At 36.0% G+C, this 18,245-nt stretch overlaps 1 long non-coding RNA gene across 2 annotated transcripts in view; it reads left to right on the top strand.

Annotated features, from left to right (window-relative positions):
* Positions 1-17,967, top strand: part of LOC143662132 (uncharacterized) — a 326,678-nt gene extending 308,711 nt beyond the window's left edge. For both annotated transcript variants that reach the window (XR_013165165.1, XR_013165164.1), the window contains exons 5-6: positions 15,696-15,785; positions 17,877-17,967. This is a non-coding gene — a long non-coding RNA (uncharacterized LOC143662132). The remainder of the gene's footprint in view (positions 1-15,695; positions 15,786-17,876) is intronic.
* The last annotated feature ends 278 nt before the right edge of the window (positions 17,968-18,245 follow it).

Below are 18,245 nucleotides of genomic sequence, written 5' to 3'. Positions count from 1 at the left end.
CTTCTTTGAGATTGACACAGCTGACCTTAGAACTCTGCTGTCACAGAGAAAAAGCAATATTGGCCTCCACAGATGCCCATCACACTTTCTGAACTGACTAGGAGACCAAAGAACCCTTCCCAGGCTCCAGGTTTTCTTTTGAAGCAGAACAAGGCAGCCTCTTGGACCTGATTGGCCACCATTCCCTTGCCTCTCCTACAGGTTGCCTTACTAGATCTGAAAGCAGCCATTTCAAGGAAAAGAAGATATGTCAAAGACTGCTGATGAAGCACCTTCCCAGCACTAAGTGTGTGTAAGTTCAAGTCATGTCTGGAGAATGTGGGCAGGACAATAGACTATTTACCTAAAAGATTCCCATTTTGCATATTAGAAAGGCTTCCAAGTATGAAATTAGCTGCACCATCTCCCTCCTGCATTTGAGCCATTTACAGTTTAAGCACTGTGAATGCACAGGAGAGATCAGCAAGCTTGCTCTTGCTGGAGGGATGAATTGTTAGTAAAATATGTAATCCTTAATGTTCATAAAGATCAGTGATTTTTCTCTAAGTAGTGAGGTGTTCATCAAGATCAGTGATTTTTCTCTGAGTAGTGTGGTTAGTAGAGTATTCCTCTGAGAATACTGAAAGCTCTGGCTCTGTCTTAAATGCAAAATTACAAGTAAAACCAGTTAGAGCAGTAAAAGCAAGGGGGAGGAGGGGCATTGTGCAAATGACAATGATTTACATTGGTAAATGTTTAAAGGTTAAATATAAGAAATTAGACCAAATAAGCATTTCTATATTATGTTTTATCCACATGCTTTTTAAAATGAATTTTATAGATACAATGTGTAATTCATACTGTGATATAATGTGCATGGGAGTGAACTTTAAGTGTATCTGCATACAAACACACATAAGCAATAAATATTCATTAGTTTATCAAATGTCTTTTTTGTTTATTAGGCAGCATTAGTTTATCCTTGCAGAAGTTTCAGGCAACTATTCATAGTAATAAAACCAACAATGATTATGTTATTTCATAATGCTTAAAAGCTTATATGCCTCTTGCTTGACTAAGATAGGTGGTAGAGTGTGCTCATTTGGGGTTCTGTAACAACCACGTCATGTGCAACTACTAAAACCAATAAAAAGCATTTCTATTTTCAAGGTTTACAAGAGTATTGTTTGATCTTCTATAGTGTATGGTGATTGAAAATAATACTGATGTGCTCAAATAAGGAATTTCTTTCAAAATCTCCCTGTAGAATGCTGTAGCTAGAGAAGGTAAAAGAGGGCCAGTGCATAATCAATGCCCTTATTGAATTCATGGTCTGTTTCTGGTGGTAGAACTACCACACAAAAAGCCAGTAGAATCAATATAGGAGTGCATATATTCAACTGTGGGAAAATAATACTGTCTTGATGTGATAACTTAATTGCCTGGAATTGTTCTTGAAATCCAGTATGCCAAATCATTCAATGCAAGAATGAGAAAGTTAAGTGGAAACTATTCATTATCCATTTCCAGGAATGACCTAGGAATACTAGGAAATTTAGGTGTTTTGGGTCATCACTGTAGTAGAAATATAAGTGACATGCTACCTTTTTCACTCCAAAAAACACATACAAATCGCAAAACAGAAAAATTATAGAATATACTGATTTTCACTTCAACCTCCTTCAATCTTACTACCTATTTGTTTTGTGTGGACAGTATCATTTTGATTTAATATCATGCAGAAATGTTTTTCATTCTCCAAGAAATCAAGTATATGTAATAGTTCTCTTTGAATCTCTGCTTTACAATATTGTTTCTTAGGAATTTATAACCAGATTTTCTTTAACATCAAGTTGAAAGAATGAAGAAAAATATTTATCCAAAACTAAAAATACTAAAGAAATCTAAACTATTCTAAAAATGTTTAAATGTTTATCTTAAGAAAACACACATAAGAGTAAAACTTGGAAAATTAAGAGAAAAGCCTGATTTACTCTTGTCTGTGATTTGGAACAATGTTTAAATCATTATAGAATGCCCGTTTCCTACCTTGAAGAGAAACCTGATTCTGCTTTCATGAGGTTAAACAAGTCATTCAAAGTCACATAGTTGTTATACGACAAAGACAACATTTGAAGGTGGAAATGTGATTACCAAATCAATGTTCTTTCCATTACTGGAATTTTAGAATTGTAGTAAAAACAAAAACAAAAACAAAACAACTTATCAATTTATTAACTGCTTATCTTAAGACCACAAACACTAGATCATGAGATAAACGTAGAACTTCCACAAATATATGGATGGAGTAAAGTTCAGGTTCAAATGTTTGTGTCCCGCCCATGGAGAGTGAGCTCAGGGTGGGGGGTGGGGGTGGGGTCTGAGTACAAACAAAGCAGCAGCAAAAACAGGATGAAAGAAGGGAGTGAGGGCACTGAAGGCAGATACAGGAAGACAGAAAGTAAAAAAGTAGGCCATATTTATGATTTTTTGCAAGCTGGATACAAAATCCATGATTCTCAAGGTTGAAGTAAACCAGAAGCAAAAAGATAGTGTCCCACGCTGCTGGCACCAGCACACGTACACATACTTATCAGGGGTCCTCCCTGAGCTCTGGAGCTGGTGGACGGCCTGAGTAACAGGGCAGACATGTGGGCCGAAGAAGGCCCCTTTCCCCTGTCTCCTCTTCCCTAAGCTCCTCTGGGGGTGGTGTGGGGGGCCCACAGACGTGGAGTTTTAGTTCTAAGGAATAGAATTTTGAAAATAAATCTCTTTCGAATGCTTCAACTACAAGAAGTCATTAACAAATATAATAGTAGTAGAGTGTGGCCTTACTCTGGGGACCTTCATTTCTTGTTCCCTTTTCCCTCTTTTATAATTTCCTCTCAAGTTATTACTTGGACACAGTGTATTCTCTCTCTGACTTCCCTCATCAAACTTGCTCTCAGTAAACAGACAAGTGAATACCTATCTTCCCATAAAATCAGTTACAACTTTTTTGAACATGATTAAATCAGTGTTGCTTTTTCAGTGGGAATTTGCAATTTAAGCTTTATCTCTGATCTTGTAATAAAAAAGCATGGTGCTATTAAAGAATATCAGTAGTCACCTACCAAGGGGGGGGGGGGGGGCAGAGGTTCCCTGCTGGAAATCTGCTGCTTGGCCCACTCCTCCACTTCTGCTTCCTCGTGGCTTTCCTATTAACTATAAGGAAGATGGAATGGGATCTAAGACTGTTGTTCAAAGGAGGAAAGATAATGTTCTGTAGTACATATGTGTACAGCATATCCATTGACTTAACTGCTCTTGATTCCATTATCTTTATCATGAACAAGATCAAGTAGCCTGAATCCAATCATGATGTTAGATTTGACCATAATTAATGTAAAATTAAATATCAATTACAATAGCCACTATACCTCCTTATCGCTAAATAGATTTCATATAAACTATCTCACTGAGCCTTACAATAAAGTTAGGAAATATATGTTATCATTTCTGTTTTATGGATGGTTACTTTGTTATTTCAGTTTCTCAGTCTAAAGGACTTGCTACCTTCCTATAAGTGTTTTTCAGATGCTTATTTCATGCTTACAAGTATATTAATAACAAAATAAACAACATTAAAATTTTGCCAAATGATGGTGTGAATAATAAGTAATTATTATTAAAAAGTAATCATTATTCCAGAGTAAAGCATGTTACCTCGATGGAGTAGAAAGAATAGAACATTAGAATAGACATTTAGAAAGACAAGTTTTTATTTTTCTTATATCAGCAAAAACAGTAAAAGTTTTATGTATAGATATTTGGCAAATTATTTCTAGATGAACCCTTTTTCACAGCTTTATTTGTTTTCAACTTAGTTAAATTCATTAAGAATTTACTGTGTACCTGCCTGTGACTCCAGAACCACTCTGATTGCTATGGGACATGAAAAGAAAATGTATAAGCAGAAAGCCCAGTCCTCAAAATTAATACTTAATCCTAACAGTTGATGGTTAATATTTACATTGTGCCTGGCACTCTGTTAGGAGCTTTGCAAGCATCATCTCCTTTGCACTGTGGTGTAAGTGGTCTTGGTGTTACTCCAGAAAAGCTTCCAATGGTAAAGAGAACTGTTTACTATCACATGGCTAGCAAGCTGCAGAGCAAGTACTTAGACCAAAGCAATCAGACCCTGAACCTCAAACTCTTAAGTTTTATCAATGGCCTAAAGACAAAATATGCAAACAAACCACCTAAGGATGTATAACATAGTAAAATACACAACAGGAGATGCTCAATTTTAGATATTCAAATCGGTCAGGATCTTTTGTTGCCCAGATGTGGCCTCACTCACTCTAAGCTCAACTCCGCAAGTGAAATTATTGCTCTCCCCTCTACGTGGGACATGACATCCAGGGGGGGAAGGTCTCCCTGGCAGCATGGGAGATGACTTCTAGGAATGAGCCTGGCCCTCATCCATGGGATCAACAAATGCTATCCTGACTAAAAGGGGGAAAAGAAGTGTAACAAAGTATCAGTGGCTGAGAAAGTTCAAATAGAATTGAGAGGCTGCTCTGGAGGTCACTCTTATGCAGGTTGCAGTTAGACATTGCTACCTTCCATAACTTGCCAAACCCCAATCTAACCATTCCAGCCAATCCTAAAGAACATCTATGGCAATATATAAGATTCTACAAAGATTCCATGTACCAGGGTAACTTTCCAGAAACCTACAACCCCCGGATGGATCCCTGGACCAGATAAGTCCTGAAACCTAGAGGGGCCAGCCTTTTCAGAACAGCTGGTTCCATCTCCCTACCCCATATTATCAATAACCCCTTCCAACATGTAAAAGTTAGAATGGGCATAGCACAAATACCCCTAAAGAGTGGGATAGAAAAATCAAGGTGATGCTGGAGTTATAGAGAAGGTAGGGTTTAACAAATGAGTATGATTGTTGAATCATTATATCGATATTTCTTTTTCATCTCCAGTATCTTAGGGCAGCTAGAAGCAAAAACCTAAAATTGTGGAATTGTAACCCATACCAAACTCTGAAATCTGTTCTGCACCCAGCTAAGTGTTGTGCTGTGCTTTGAAATTTATTGCTGTTTTGAGCATATGTTATTTTTCACAAAAGAGAAAAAAAGTCAGTTGTGATAAAAATTTATTCCTTTTAGCCTCTAATGTTTTAGAACAGCTAGAAGGAAAGATCTGAGATGATGGCATCGTGGCCCATGACAAACTCTGGAATCTGTCCTGTAACTACTTGTTGAAGAGTGCTTTGAAAACCATTGTTTTTTTTTTTTTTTCTTTCTTTGCTTTGTATATATGTTAGATTATACAATGAAAAAGGTTTTTAAAACATGTGGTCAGAAAAGAGGAGACCCCCTTCATTAGAATGAAAGTGCCATGAGGTAGGAACATTATCCAACTTATTTACTATTGAATTCCTGGCCCCTAATCCATAGCCTAGCACATAAATAGACAATCAATAATTATTCTATGCATGATTCATTAAGAATGATTACTATAGCTACAGAAGGGTGATTTTGATTGTACAGAGTAGAGGGAATAAGTATTCCAGGTGGTAGAAAGTACAGGTTTTCCTTTCGTTTGTTTATTCTATCAACAAATGTTTTCTGATATCTACTATGCAAAGGTTTCACCTGGAGAATGGTAAAGGCTGGTGTGGCTTGGTCTGAAAGTAGTGGAGCCAGGTGAGGTTTGAAGTAGCAGACTGACATATGACAGTTTATTTGGAAGTCTGTGGTCATACCATCTGAATTGCTTATGTCCTGGGGCAACCACAATTACCTGAGTGAGGTCCTAACTCCATTATACATGTTGAAATAGACTCTATGAAAATCCTAGCTAGAAAACACTTAAAAATGGACCTCCATAGGTATAATTGCTGAAATTTGAACATAGAACGTGGATTAGATGATCATATTGTATCAATGACAGATTTCCTGATTTTGATAAATGTCATATAGTTCTATAAGAAAATTTCCTTGTTTTAGGAAATATGAATACAAATACTTAATGGCAAAAAGGTACAATACTCTCACCTTATTTTCAAAGGATTCAGAAAATAAAAGGATTACAATAAATACTAAAGCAAAGGAGACGAAATGCAAATATTTGGCAGATCTGGGTAAAGCATATACAGAAATTCCTTGTACTATTGCTTGCAACATTTTTGTAAATTTGAAATTGCTAGAAAATAAAAAGTTTGAAAATCAAAAGGCCTACAGCCAACCTTCTTAAGCAAGGTTACTTGTATCTCTTTCTACCTAAAAGTTGGCTTTGAATCAGGTATTGATGTATGAATAGGCCACACAGTAACTTAAAATCTATGAGTCATCATCTCAAAATCACTTGCTGCCTACATAGTAATTTTTTGGGTCCTATTTGTAACTTCTGTTGAGTAAAACAATGGGTTGATTACAAGAAAGGAAGGCCTTGTGATAGATGCAGTGCATGTATTTTTATTAAAGTGTCAGAGCTAAGTTTTAAGTATGAATATTTCATTTTTATAATAATCAGTCAAGAAAGGATCATTATTCCTATTTTTAGGCATGAAAAATCAAAGCTCAAAAAGGTTAGCTACATTGGTACTTACACATTGGCAATTATCAGCAAGCTGTAAGACAAAGATTCTCAATTCTGGCTTCACAGTAGAATGGCAGAGAGAGCTTTGAAAAGCTACCAATGCCTCAACCCCATCCCCAGAATTCTGAATAATTTTTCTAGAGTGGGCCCTGGGTATCGTTATATTCAAGAGTTCCCCCAAGTGATTCTAATGCACATGTTGCGTTGAGAAGCATAATTACAGAGATGAGATATATAACTAAACTGGTAGTCTGACTCCAACTACTGTGATCTTTCTATTACAGCCTATGTGAGAAAATAAAGTAATAATACAACTTAACTAAATTGAGATTACTGGATCAGCATCCTTAACATGTTGGACACTGACAAAATAGAAAACAACTTAAAGGTGCTAAAAATGTAATAAAATCTGCACTGAATGATTATTGCAAATACTAATCTCAGACTATTACTCATTTATTTCACTGTTTCAATAGCTTTAATATACAGTTTCTCATTCCATAGAATTATTAGAAGGAAAAATTAAAATATGAAATATTATCATTGGTATAATCTCAGGCTTCAACACTGAAACAGCCTAAATGCAGACTTCTAAGAAGAGGCCGAAAGTAGACCATCTTTGCTAAAGACTGCTACAACTAATGGAGTCCTACATCCTGTTTTCCTCAGGTTCTGAAAGAAATTCAAGTCCATAATATGATCCTTGATTTCCCAGGATCTTCTTACACTATAGCTCTGAATATCTCCTACAATAACCCACAATTATGCCCTTCATAAGCCACATACTCTTTCACTGTGTCTTCTGAAATTCACTCTTCAGAAGCATGCCTGCTCCATCATTTTCTTGAAATGTTGTTTCATCTTCTTGCTCTAACTGAAAGGAAAAGGCAGGAGACAGAGGCATAGAGAACAGTACAGAAATGAAAATTATTAGTAAGTGTTAATAAAAGGGTAAAAAAGAGAGAAAACATAAGATATGACATATAAAATCCAAAGGATAAAATGGGTGAAGTAAATGCTTTTATAGTAATAAGACTGAATTTTACTGGATTCAACTCCCCAATCAAAAGACACAGATTAGCAGAATGGATGAAAAAACATGATATACTATATGCCATTTACAAGAGATTCTCCTTAAACCCAAAACCACAAATAGGTTGAAAGTAAAAGGTTGGAGAAAGATATTCCATGCAAACAGTGACCAAAAAGAGCTAGGGTAGCTATGCTAATATCAGGCAAAATAGACTTTAAGTGCAAAGCTGTTATAAGAGCCAAAAAGTACCTTATGTGTAAATAAAAGGGGCAATCCACCAAGAAATAACAATCATAAATATCTATACACCTAATCATGTTCCCACCAAAATAGATGAGGCAAACACTGGCAAAATTGAAGGGAAGGATTGGTGTGTCTACAATAAGAATTGGAGAGTTATATATGCCTTTACCACCAATAGATAGAACATATAGGCCAATATAGATCAATATAGACAATATAGATCAATAAGGAAACAGAACTTGAATAAAATAATAAATGAACTAGACTTAACAGACACAAACAGATTATTGCACCCCAGAACAGTAGATTATACATTTTTCTAAGTGTGCATGGGATCATTCTCCAGGGTAGAGCACATGCTGGGTCACAAGACTCAATAAATTTAAAAAGTCTGAATTATACAAAGCACTTTCTCTGATGATAATGGAATGAAGCTGGAAATCAATTATGGGCAGAGAACTGGGAAATTCACAAATATATGGAAGTTAGAAAACACGTTGTTAAACAATCAGCAAGTCAAAGAAGAAATTACAAGGGAAATCAATAAATAGCTCAAAACAAATGAAAATTAGAACCCAACATATCAAAACTTAAGGCATGCATGAGGACAGTGCTGAAAGAGAAATTTATAACTTACATTAAAAAAGAAGAAAGAGCTAATATCAACGAACTAACTACAAACCTGGAGGAACTAGAAATAGAATAATAACTAACCCCAAAACAAGCAGAAGGAAAGAAATAAGTATTAGAGCAGAAATAAATGAAATTTATTGGAAATTGAAAATGAAACAATAGAATTAGCAAGACCAAAAGTTGTCTCTTTTAGAAGATCAATAAAATTACAAACCCTTAGCTAGACTGATATGAGATTGAGAGTGAGAAAGAGAGAAGGAGGAGGAGGATGCAAATAAAATCAGAAAAGAGAGGGGGAGCCATACTACTGATCCCACAGAAATAAGAAGGATCAAAAGAGAATACTATGAACAACTATATGCCAACAAATTAGACAACTTAGATGAAATTGGCAAATTCCTAGAAACACATGAACAACCCACACTGACTCTAGAAGAAATAGAAGACCTCAACAGACCAATTATAAATAAAGAGATGAAATCAAATATCAAAAACCTCCTAACAAGGAAAAAGTCCAGAACCAGATGATTTCACAGGTGAATTCTACCAATTATTTCAAAAGAATTAATTTAATCCTCCTCAAACTCTTAAAAAAAAAAAAAGGAAGATGAGAGAACACTGGAAAAAAACAAAGTTGGAGGCCTCACACTTCCTGATTTTAAATCATATTGCAAAGCTACGGTAGTCAAAACAACATGTTACTTGCATAGGGAAATAGACCCTCATTTCGATGGTCAATTGATTTTTGGGAAAACTGCCCACTAGGAAAGCTAGACACTTCAAAAAACAGCACTGGTAAAACTGTATAACCATATGCAAAAAAATGAAAGAGGACCTTATCTCACATCATACGAACTCTAAAAATCAACTCGGAATGGTTGAAACATTTAAATATAAGAACCAGGACTATAAAACTCCTAGAAAAGAATGTAGGGAAGTATCTTCAGGATCTGGTGATAGGCAATGGTTTTGCAAATCAAAGCCACAATCAGATATCATTTCACACCTACTAAAATGGCAGCTATTTAAGAAGCAGAAAACTGTAAGTGTAAGAGAGGATGTGGAGAAATAGAAACACTCATACATTGCTGGTGGCAAGGGAAACTGGTGCAGCTGCCCTGGAAAACAATTCCTCAGGAATCTGAGTATAGAATTATCATATGATCTGGCAATCCTACTATATATACCCTGAAGAACTGAAAGCAGGGACTTGAACAGATATTCACACACAATGTTCATAGCAACATTATTCAAATTGCCAAAGCATGGCCACAACCCAAGTGTCCATCAATTGATGAATGATAAATAAAATGTGGTGTTTACATATAGTGGAATATTATTCAGCTGTAAAAAGGAATGAAGCTTTGAAACTTGTCAAGATGGACAAACCTTGAAGATATTATGTTGAGTTAAGCCAGACAGAATAGGGCAAATACTGTATAATCCCACTGTTATGAACTGATTGTTATAAGCAAACTCACAGAGTTAGTATCTAGAATATAGGTTACCAGGAGATAGGCTAGGTTAAGAGAATGGGGAGTTGTTCCTTAACTTGTATAGAGTTTCTATTTAGGTTGATGATAAAGATCTGGAGATGGAAGTTATTATGAGTATAATCAATAGCACTGAAATATACAGGTGAATGTGGTTAAAAGGGGAAATTTTAGGTTGTATATATTACTAAAACAAAGATTACAAGATAAAACATAGGACTCTGCAACACAATGAACCCAGTTGTAGCCTATAGTTACAAAGGTAACTTATTTTTTTAAAAAGTGCTAAATATCCAAGTTCGTGGCTTTTAAAATCTGCCTTCTAGCCAAAGCCACTAGTCAATTTTGCCAGATTATCTGCCATTTTAAAACAAGGCCCACCTTCCTTTCAGTTTGCAATAACACATGCCTCATTTCTGTCTAGAGCCTCATCAGAGGTAGCTTTAGAGTCCACATTTCTACCAACAGTCTCTTCAAAGCATTCTAGGCCTTCTCTATCAAGCTCCTCACAACTTGCAAAATCTTCCCCTTATCCATTTAAACAGCTGTTCCAACAAGTTTGATATTTGCCAACTGCAGCAGCACCCCACTTCTCCAGTACTAAAATCTATTCTAATTTGCTAGCTGCTGGAACACAATATACCAGAAATAGAACGGCTTTTAAAGAGGGGAATTTATTAAGTTGCAAGTCTATAGTTCTAAGGCTGTGAAAATGTCCCAACTAAAGCAAGGCTATAGAAATATCCAATCTAAGACATCTAGGGAAAGATACTTTGGCTCAAGAAGGCCAATGATGTTAAGGATTTCTCTCTCAACTGGAAAGGCACATGGCATTTTACTTCTTCATCTCCGAAAGTCGCTGGCTGGTGGGCTCTGCTTCATGGTTCTGCAGTATTCTAAGCTTTCTTCAAAATGCTTTTTTTTTTTTTTTTGGTAAAATTCCAGTAAACTAATCAAGACTCTCATAAAATAGGTGGAGACACATCTCCATCTAATCAAGTTTAATACCCACAATTGAGTTATATCTCCATGGAGATAACTTAATCAAGTTCCAACCTATAGTACTGAATAGGGATTAGAAGAAATGGTTACTCTCAAAAGACTGACAAGGATCAAAATATGGCTTTTCTACTACATAAATCTTTTCAAACCAGCACAGCATATTTAGACATTCCTTGGAAAATGTACTTGAAGAGCAGCAGAGTAATAAGGGAAGAAAACTAGAATTGGACAGAGGATCAAGTGAGGATACTCTATTGGAATCAAGGAAATTGAACAAGATTTCTGGCTGCTAGGAAGTAACCAGTAATAATAGCTAATATAAATGAACATATGTTGCGTCCCAAGCATTTGAACAGATTATCTAGTTGTCCCAACAACGTCATGACACCTGTTCTACTCTCTGCATTTTAGAACTGGGTAAACTGAAGTGTAGAAATACTAAGTAAAAAGTTTTTACACTAATAATGAAGGTAGAATTTAAAACCAAGCAACACAACTATAGAGTTGAGATCCTTTGCTGAAAAGCATTTCTAATTAGAATAAAGAAATAACAGGTCTTGAAAGGTAGATGTTGGATTAAAAGGTAAAATGTTTTCATTTGCTTTCTAAAGCAGAGAGGATTTTTTGAATAATGTGTCTCTGCAATTGGGTAGCTGGAGTGGAAAAGGTAATCTTTGGAGTTAGGTAATCAAGTTTATAAAAAGGGTTGGCTGCTGTAAAAAAAATAAGACTTTTCTAGGGCAATCCATGCAGTAAACAGAGTGGGGAAAATGTGTGTTATGAAGATATCTTAAAGTTATTTTTGATACCTTATATTTGAAGGTGTAGTGGCAGAGTTTTCATCTCCTATGCCGGAGACCCGGGTTTGGTTCCTGGTGCCTGTCCATGTAAGAAAAAATAATAATAATAATAATTTGAAGGTGGAATAAAGCACAAAACAATAAAAAAAAGTTTTCTTTCTAAAATTAATAATTACCAAGTTCTATTTAAATGGGTTAGATTCAACTAACCAGAAAAATCAATAACCTAATTTTTGAGACTGTTCTGAAAAAATGATGTATCACTTCACTTTGGTACATTACATGCAAAACTTACAAATCAATGTCCTATGATCTAGGCATTATAAAAATGTCAGAGGAGTCATGATTTAAGTTTTCCAACACAGCATTTACTTTCCAATGCCATATTCTTATTTTGTTGCAAACAAGCACAGCAGGTTGCTGAGCTAGGTGTAGGGAGAATACAAACACACTCACATATCCTTCATCTAATAGACATTAATCCTTCAGGGGTAAGAGGTCCTTCTGTTTACTCCCAGTTTCCACACACCAGGTTCTATGCTGGCTTGGCATTTTACATAAGCTGTTTCATTTGTAAACCTTTTAAAGGCTGGCACTAATCATTGTTAGGTAGCATTGTCTTTAGTATAGGAGAAACAGGCAGAACAGAATTAGCAGGATGAACCAATCTGCTACTTTGCTTCTCTCTCTTCAAAATTGGTCCCCTTGAATTTACCTTCTACACTGCCAAATGACCAATATATTTTAGTAGTTCATAGATCTCACCATTTTATTCCTCAATCTAAACCCCTCTGTTGAAATTTCATTTCTCACTGACCCTGCCTCTTTCATGAGCGTCAAATCTCATGATTCACTATCTACTCCAGCCATAATAAACTACTGATAAATCCCCTGAATACTCTGACTCACACATTCATGCCCCATCACCTGCAACTCTTTCTGTCTTCCTGCACTGAATTATTTTGCAGTTCAAAATAAATAAATATCCTAAAATCTCAGAGGACTAAACCAACAAGATCCATCTCTTGTTAACCATATATATTCACTGCTCATCACTTAGAGACCCAGCAGGCAGAGCAGACACCATCCCCAGTGTGGCCAATCACAGTGGCAGAGGGAGAAGGAAGAGCCTGGCTCATTGGGAAAAACTGGCCAGTGCCCTGCCTGTCTCAGTGGGGGGATTAGGAAAAGAATATGTCCCAAAGTAGTAGGATCCTAAAATATCTGGCACACAGCATTAATGACTAACATAAAATAGTTTGTCTGGTGAAGTCATGCAATTCTTTCAAGACTCAAGTCAAATGCTTCTACCTTTTCTGATACCCACTCCTTTGTACAAACTACTCTCACTTGTACTTAATTTGTTTTTTTATTTAGTTTCATACTGCAATTATTAATTAACATGCTGACTTGCTAATTAAATTACTGATTTCTTTTGTATAGAAAGTGTATCTTATTCTCACATTTTTGGCATTTAGGTATTTGTCTGTTTTACTGTAAATATAATTGTTGAATCAGTGAAAGTAAGAAAAACTTGTAGTTTCATTTCTGGCCTGTCAACTCTTCACTGGTGTGTGACATTTTGCCATGAGAAATGCAGGCTTTTGTTACACAGCTTCATTCTCTAAAGATATCAATGTATGCCAGGAAAAATGTATAGTGTTACATTGTTATAAATGACACTGCTAGATATCTTATCATTTAATGTTTATATAATCTTCATTCTGTGTCAGACATCTTAGCTTATTCAATATGCATAACAACCCATTTTATAGATGTACAAAGTGAGACTCAGAGAAATTATGTAACTTGCCATAACCAGAGAAAGGCAGTGAATGAATTAAATCTGAAGCCAACCAGCTTCAGACCTTTTGCTCTTGACTGCTAAACTGTGCTCACTTTTTCTAGCAATACGACTTATTGAAAACTGAGTGATTTGTCTAGAGAATTTTAATGTGGAAGGGATGAAGTTGATCATATCAATGGTTCCTAAACACTTATCTATTTGTGGATTAATGATGGGATAATTGTGTAAGAATCTTCTGGGTAATCAGAGATTCCATTCAGTGTATTTGAAATTTGAAATTAAACAAAACCCACAGTTTATTTTCATGCATAGTCATATTTAGAAATTAGTGGATTAAATTATTTTATCAAAATTTGTCCCTGTAAAACAAAAAGGACCCATTCATTAACTCTCATACTGATGATAGTACAGTAGGAAATAGGTTATCTCCATGGGTAACAGTCATCTTAGAGTGAAGCCCTCATTCTTTCTGAAGAAACATGTTCCAATCATGCTGTGAAAAGTCAAACAATGCTAGGGATATTAGCTTTCCATGTTCCTAGCTCATGGAAATGCTAGTGCTATACTTCAGTGCATGTAAAAGCTCTTAGTAGAATGATCAGTTAATTATAATTATAATATTAATTTTGAAATGGAATAGAAAAATTAAATTATAAACAAATATTTGTCATTGCCAACAACATTTCTTTATGCGAACTGGTATATAAAATATATTAAAAGAGCCTTAATATATTGAATTGAGTGCAGATTGAGCAGTTACTTCAAAAATCATAAAGTAGGTTAAGCAATGGGATAATTTAGTTCAACAGACTTAATTAATATGTTACTCAGACTGGTTTCATGATGCCTCCAAGAGTCTTAGGTATCACTTATAGGGAGTACTTAGCTTAAAATGATCACATATTAATACACCACTAAAACATGTTGTCACCTAAAAATGGACATGATCTAAGAGAGTCTTCCTAAAGATTGAAGAATAAAATACATGTCAAAAGTCTTCTTTACCTTTCAGTGCTGAGAAAGTCAAATTAGCAAGACATGCAATTTGAAAGAATAAAAAACAACACCTGGTGCCCACATTTCTGCATCTACATTTACAAAATGCCAATTAGCGTTAACATTATCATATGACTCGCCTACAGGGCTGTATAAGAGAACAAATATATTTCTATAATGAGTGGAGCTATTTCAATTAGGCATAATTAACATATTTATATGTGTGCTAGGTATAAGAGAGCCCCACTAAAGAGTTATTGACTCCATATGACATCCTCCAAATCATACCCTGATGAAGGCTACTGACATTCATTAAAACAAAATAGCACGCATAGAAAGACATTGGGAATTACGTGCTTTCCCAAAATGGGATGTTGTCACTAGTGTGCTTCGGCTGTAGAACGATAGAGAACACATATGAATATTTTTAGGAATGGAAGTAACAGTTGCTTTTTCTTTGTATTTCTTATCTCTCCATATCAAATTCAAACCCATATCTAAAGGCTGGAAAGTTCCTAATAGCTACTATCACTGTTCGGGCTGGCCCCAAATTAATACCTTCTCCAGTATTCATAAACATGAAAATTTGAACTTCTTTGAAACTCAACATCATTTTAGATTCTGCTCACTTCCCACATCCAACAAGCCATGGTATCCAGTATATTAGGAACTTTTGCCACAGCTCCTCATACAGTCCCTCAGCAGCCGTTGCTGGATAATTGTGGCAGTGGTCTCCTGGCTGGTTTCCTCAACAATCTTCCCTTCACACTGTGGGCCAATTTATCTTCTTACATCACCAGTCAGATAATACCATGGCTCCCTTTAAAAGCATTGAGTGACTCCCTGTTTTCTGCAGAATGAGGCCCAAAATACTACCCTGTTCACTGAATTTCTTTTGTGATTTCACTCTATCCCATTTTTTCAATTTCATCTTTCTACATTTCCCATCTACTCCACACTCAAGGAAAACCAGATTTTCAGACATTCCAACTCAACACAAAGTAGGAACAATTTTAGTGATTGCGACATTCATTCACTATAATCAATTTCAAGTTATACTTATAAACTGAACTATGTAATAACCAATTGTTTCCTGTTTCCAGCAGATGTGTACACAAATCACACAGTCATAAGGAAATAACTGATCGAACTGCATATCAGGAAAAGTATTTCATAGTTCATTGAGAAAGGGAAAGGTGAGATATGTTTGCACATTCTAAAATGTGGATGTTTCCTATTGGCCAGAAACTGAGCAAGTTACAAAGTGGCTTATGGCCGTAGTAGATGAGATAAGAAGCAAGAGATGGAGGGATGTGGAAAAAACGGTGCATGCATGTGCTCTTCCACGCTTCTTTCTTTGCTAGGTATAGTGGATAGGAAAATCATATGCCTGGGAAAAATTTATTCTATTTACATAAAATTACAATTTTTGTGGTCATAGAGTGTCTCTCTCAGTTTGCAAGCTGCCAGAATGCAATATACTAGAACTGGAACAGTTTTTAAAAAGGAGAATTTAATAAGTTACCAATTTACAGTTATATGGAAATGTCCAAATTAAGGACAAACAAGAGGTTACCTTCAATCGAGAAAGGCCAATGGGTCTAGAACAACTGTGTGAGCTAGGAAGTCACGTGACTGGCATCTGCTGGTCCCTTGCTCCTTGGCTCCATTGCTTTCAGCCTCTGTTCTTGTGGGTGTCCTTCACTTTACTTCTCCAAGATTGGCGTTGATCTCTTGGCCTTCTTTTCATTCTCTCCATGTTCTGGTTTGCTTAACATCTCATGGCGATATTTGCTGGACTCCAAACCTCTCCAAACATCCATGTCTCTGTTCTCCACATATTCACATCTGTGTCATCTCTGTTGTGAAGTTTCTGTCGGCTCTGAGGTGTCTGTCATTTCTGTCTTTTCCGACTCTCTCCAAAATGTTTCCTCTTTTAAAGGATCTCAGTAAACTAATCAAGACCCACTTGGAATGGATGGAGTCACATCTCCATCTAATCAAAGGATTACACTCACAATTGCACATGCTACATCTCCTTGAAGATAATTTAATCAAAAGTTTCCAACATGCATTATTGAATCAGGAATAAAAGAAATGGCTGCCTCCACAAGACTGAATCAGGATTAAAACATGGCTTTTCTGGGGTACACAATATTTTCAAAACAGCACAGTGTCCATTGTGCAAAGAGGGAAAAAATCGTGCCTGTGAAAAAAAGAATTGGAATCTATAATGCTTCTGCAAGAGCACAGCAACTGGAATTCTCTGAATCTCATACTCCATACTTCCCATACTCCATGGGAATTTCCAGAAGCAGAGGCAATAAAATAACAGTAACAGAAGGCCTTGATACTGTGAGGTGAAACCCCACAGACTCTAAAAACTTACTGAGGAGGGTATTTGGTACATTCATCCTTCATTTGTGCAATCTGCCATCATTGTTCCATCATGAAGAATATTTTCTTACTTATCAAAGTCCTGAACTACTTTTAAAAACTTTCTATTTGTCCAGCTTACACAATGCTGCAGAAATATATAGTACAAGGCACACACATATACACTTTGCCCAGTTTCACCATTGTTTGCATTTAACCCCATTTACTTATTTTATCACATTCACATGCACACACACACATGCACACACACACACACATTTTTGAACCAGTTTTGTATATTACATGTATCAACTGCACTATTATATATATATATGAGTTTAGGATAAAAGGCTTTTCTTCTATGTTTTCTTTCCTCTGTGTCAATGCAAATGTGATTTTGTTTATTAAAGCAACTTTTTTTTTTTTCTTTTCTTTCTATTTTGTATTGTAGGTGATTTCATGTTTACTTTCCCTCAGGGTGGTGGGTAAAGATGTTAATATTTTAAATCTAGATTCCCAGAACCCACTCCCTATTATTCTTATTTGGTAGGCCTTTTGAGAACCCTGACATCCCTATTTTTAAACACCTCCATATTACATTGACCCAGGTGATCATTAAGACCATGTTTTGAGGAGAGTGATATTTTTAAATCATCACTATATCTTTCATCAAGCCTATGAAGTTCTCAGTAAATGTTTTCTAAAGGGAAATGCTTTACAAAGGAAACTAGATTTAGTGAAATTCTTTTCGTCCTTTATTATGTGAATATTTATGAATTAGATTACATTCACTGTACACCAAATTCCATATTATAATAAGCAGTGGAAGGCTGAGCTACTAGTAGACTTACTATGCAGCTTCTACAGTTAGATGTACTGCACGTAATTATTTTTTGCATGCTTTTGTAAAGTCAGATATCCTAGAATCAAAACCTGAGACAAGGATTTGAGTGCACATGACTCTTTAAGGGCACACCATCTGAAGAAAAAGCAAGAGGTAAGTGCAACAGGGCAAGGAAAAACCTGGGCGGGCCAGGGTGGCTCAGCAGGCAGAGTTCTTGCCTGCCATGCCGGAGACCTAGGTTCAATTCTCTGGGCCTGCCCATACGATAAAAAAAAACCTAAGCCAGATGTGCTAAACTGGAGACCAGATTCAGCTCAATCTCTGTGGAGTATAAATTGTACAACCCAGATGATAAGTTTCTCCACCAGGAGGTAGGAGAAGAGACCAAAACTCGATTACAGGAGCCTTATTGCAAGGCTATGAGCTGAGAGGCTGA

The sequence above is a fragment of the Tamandua tetradactyla genome, chromosome 18 (genome assembly GCF_023851605.1).
Source record: "Tamandua tetradactyla isolate mTamTet1 chromosome 18, mTamTet1.pri, whole genome shotgun sequence".
In the NCBI taxonomy this organism is placed as follows: Eukaryota; Metazoa; Chordata; class Mammalia; order Pilosa; family Myrmecophagidae; genus Tamandua; species Tamandua tetradactyla.
This window is presented reverse-complemented; position numbering and strand designations above follow the sequence as displayed.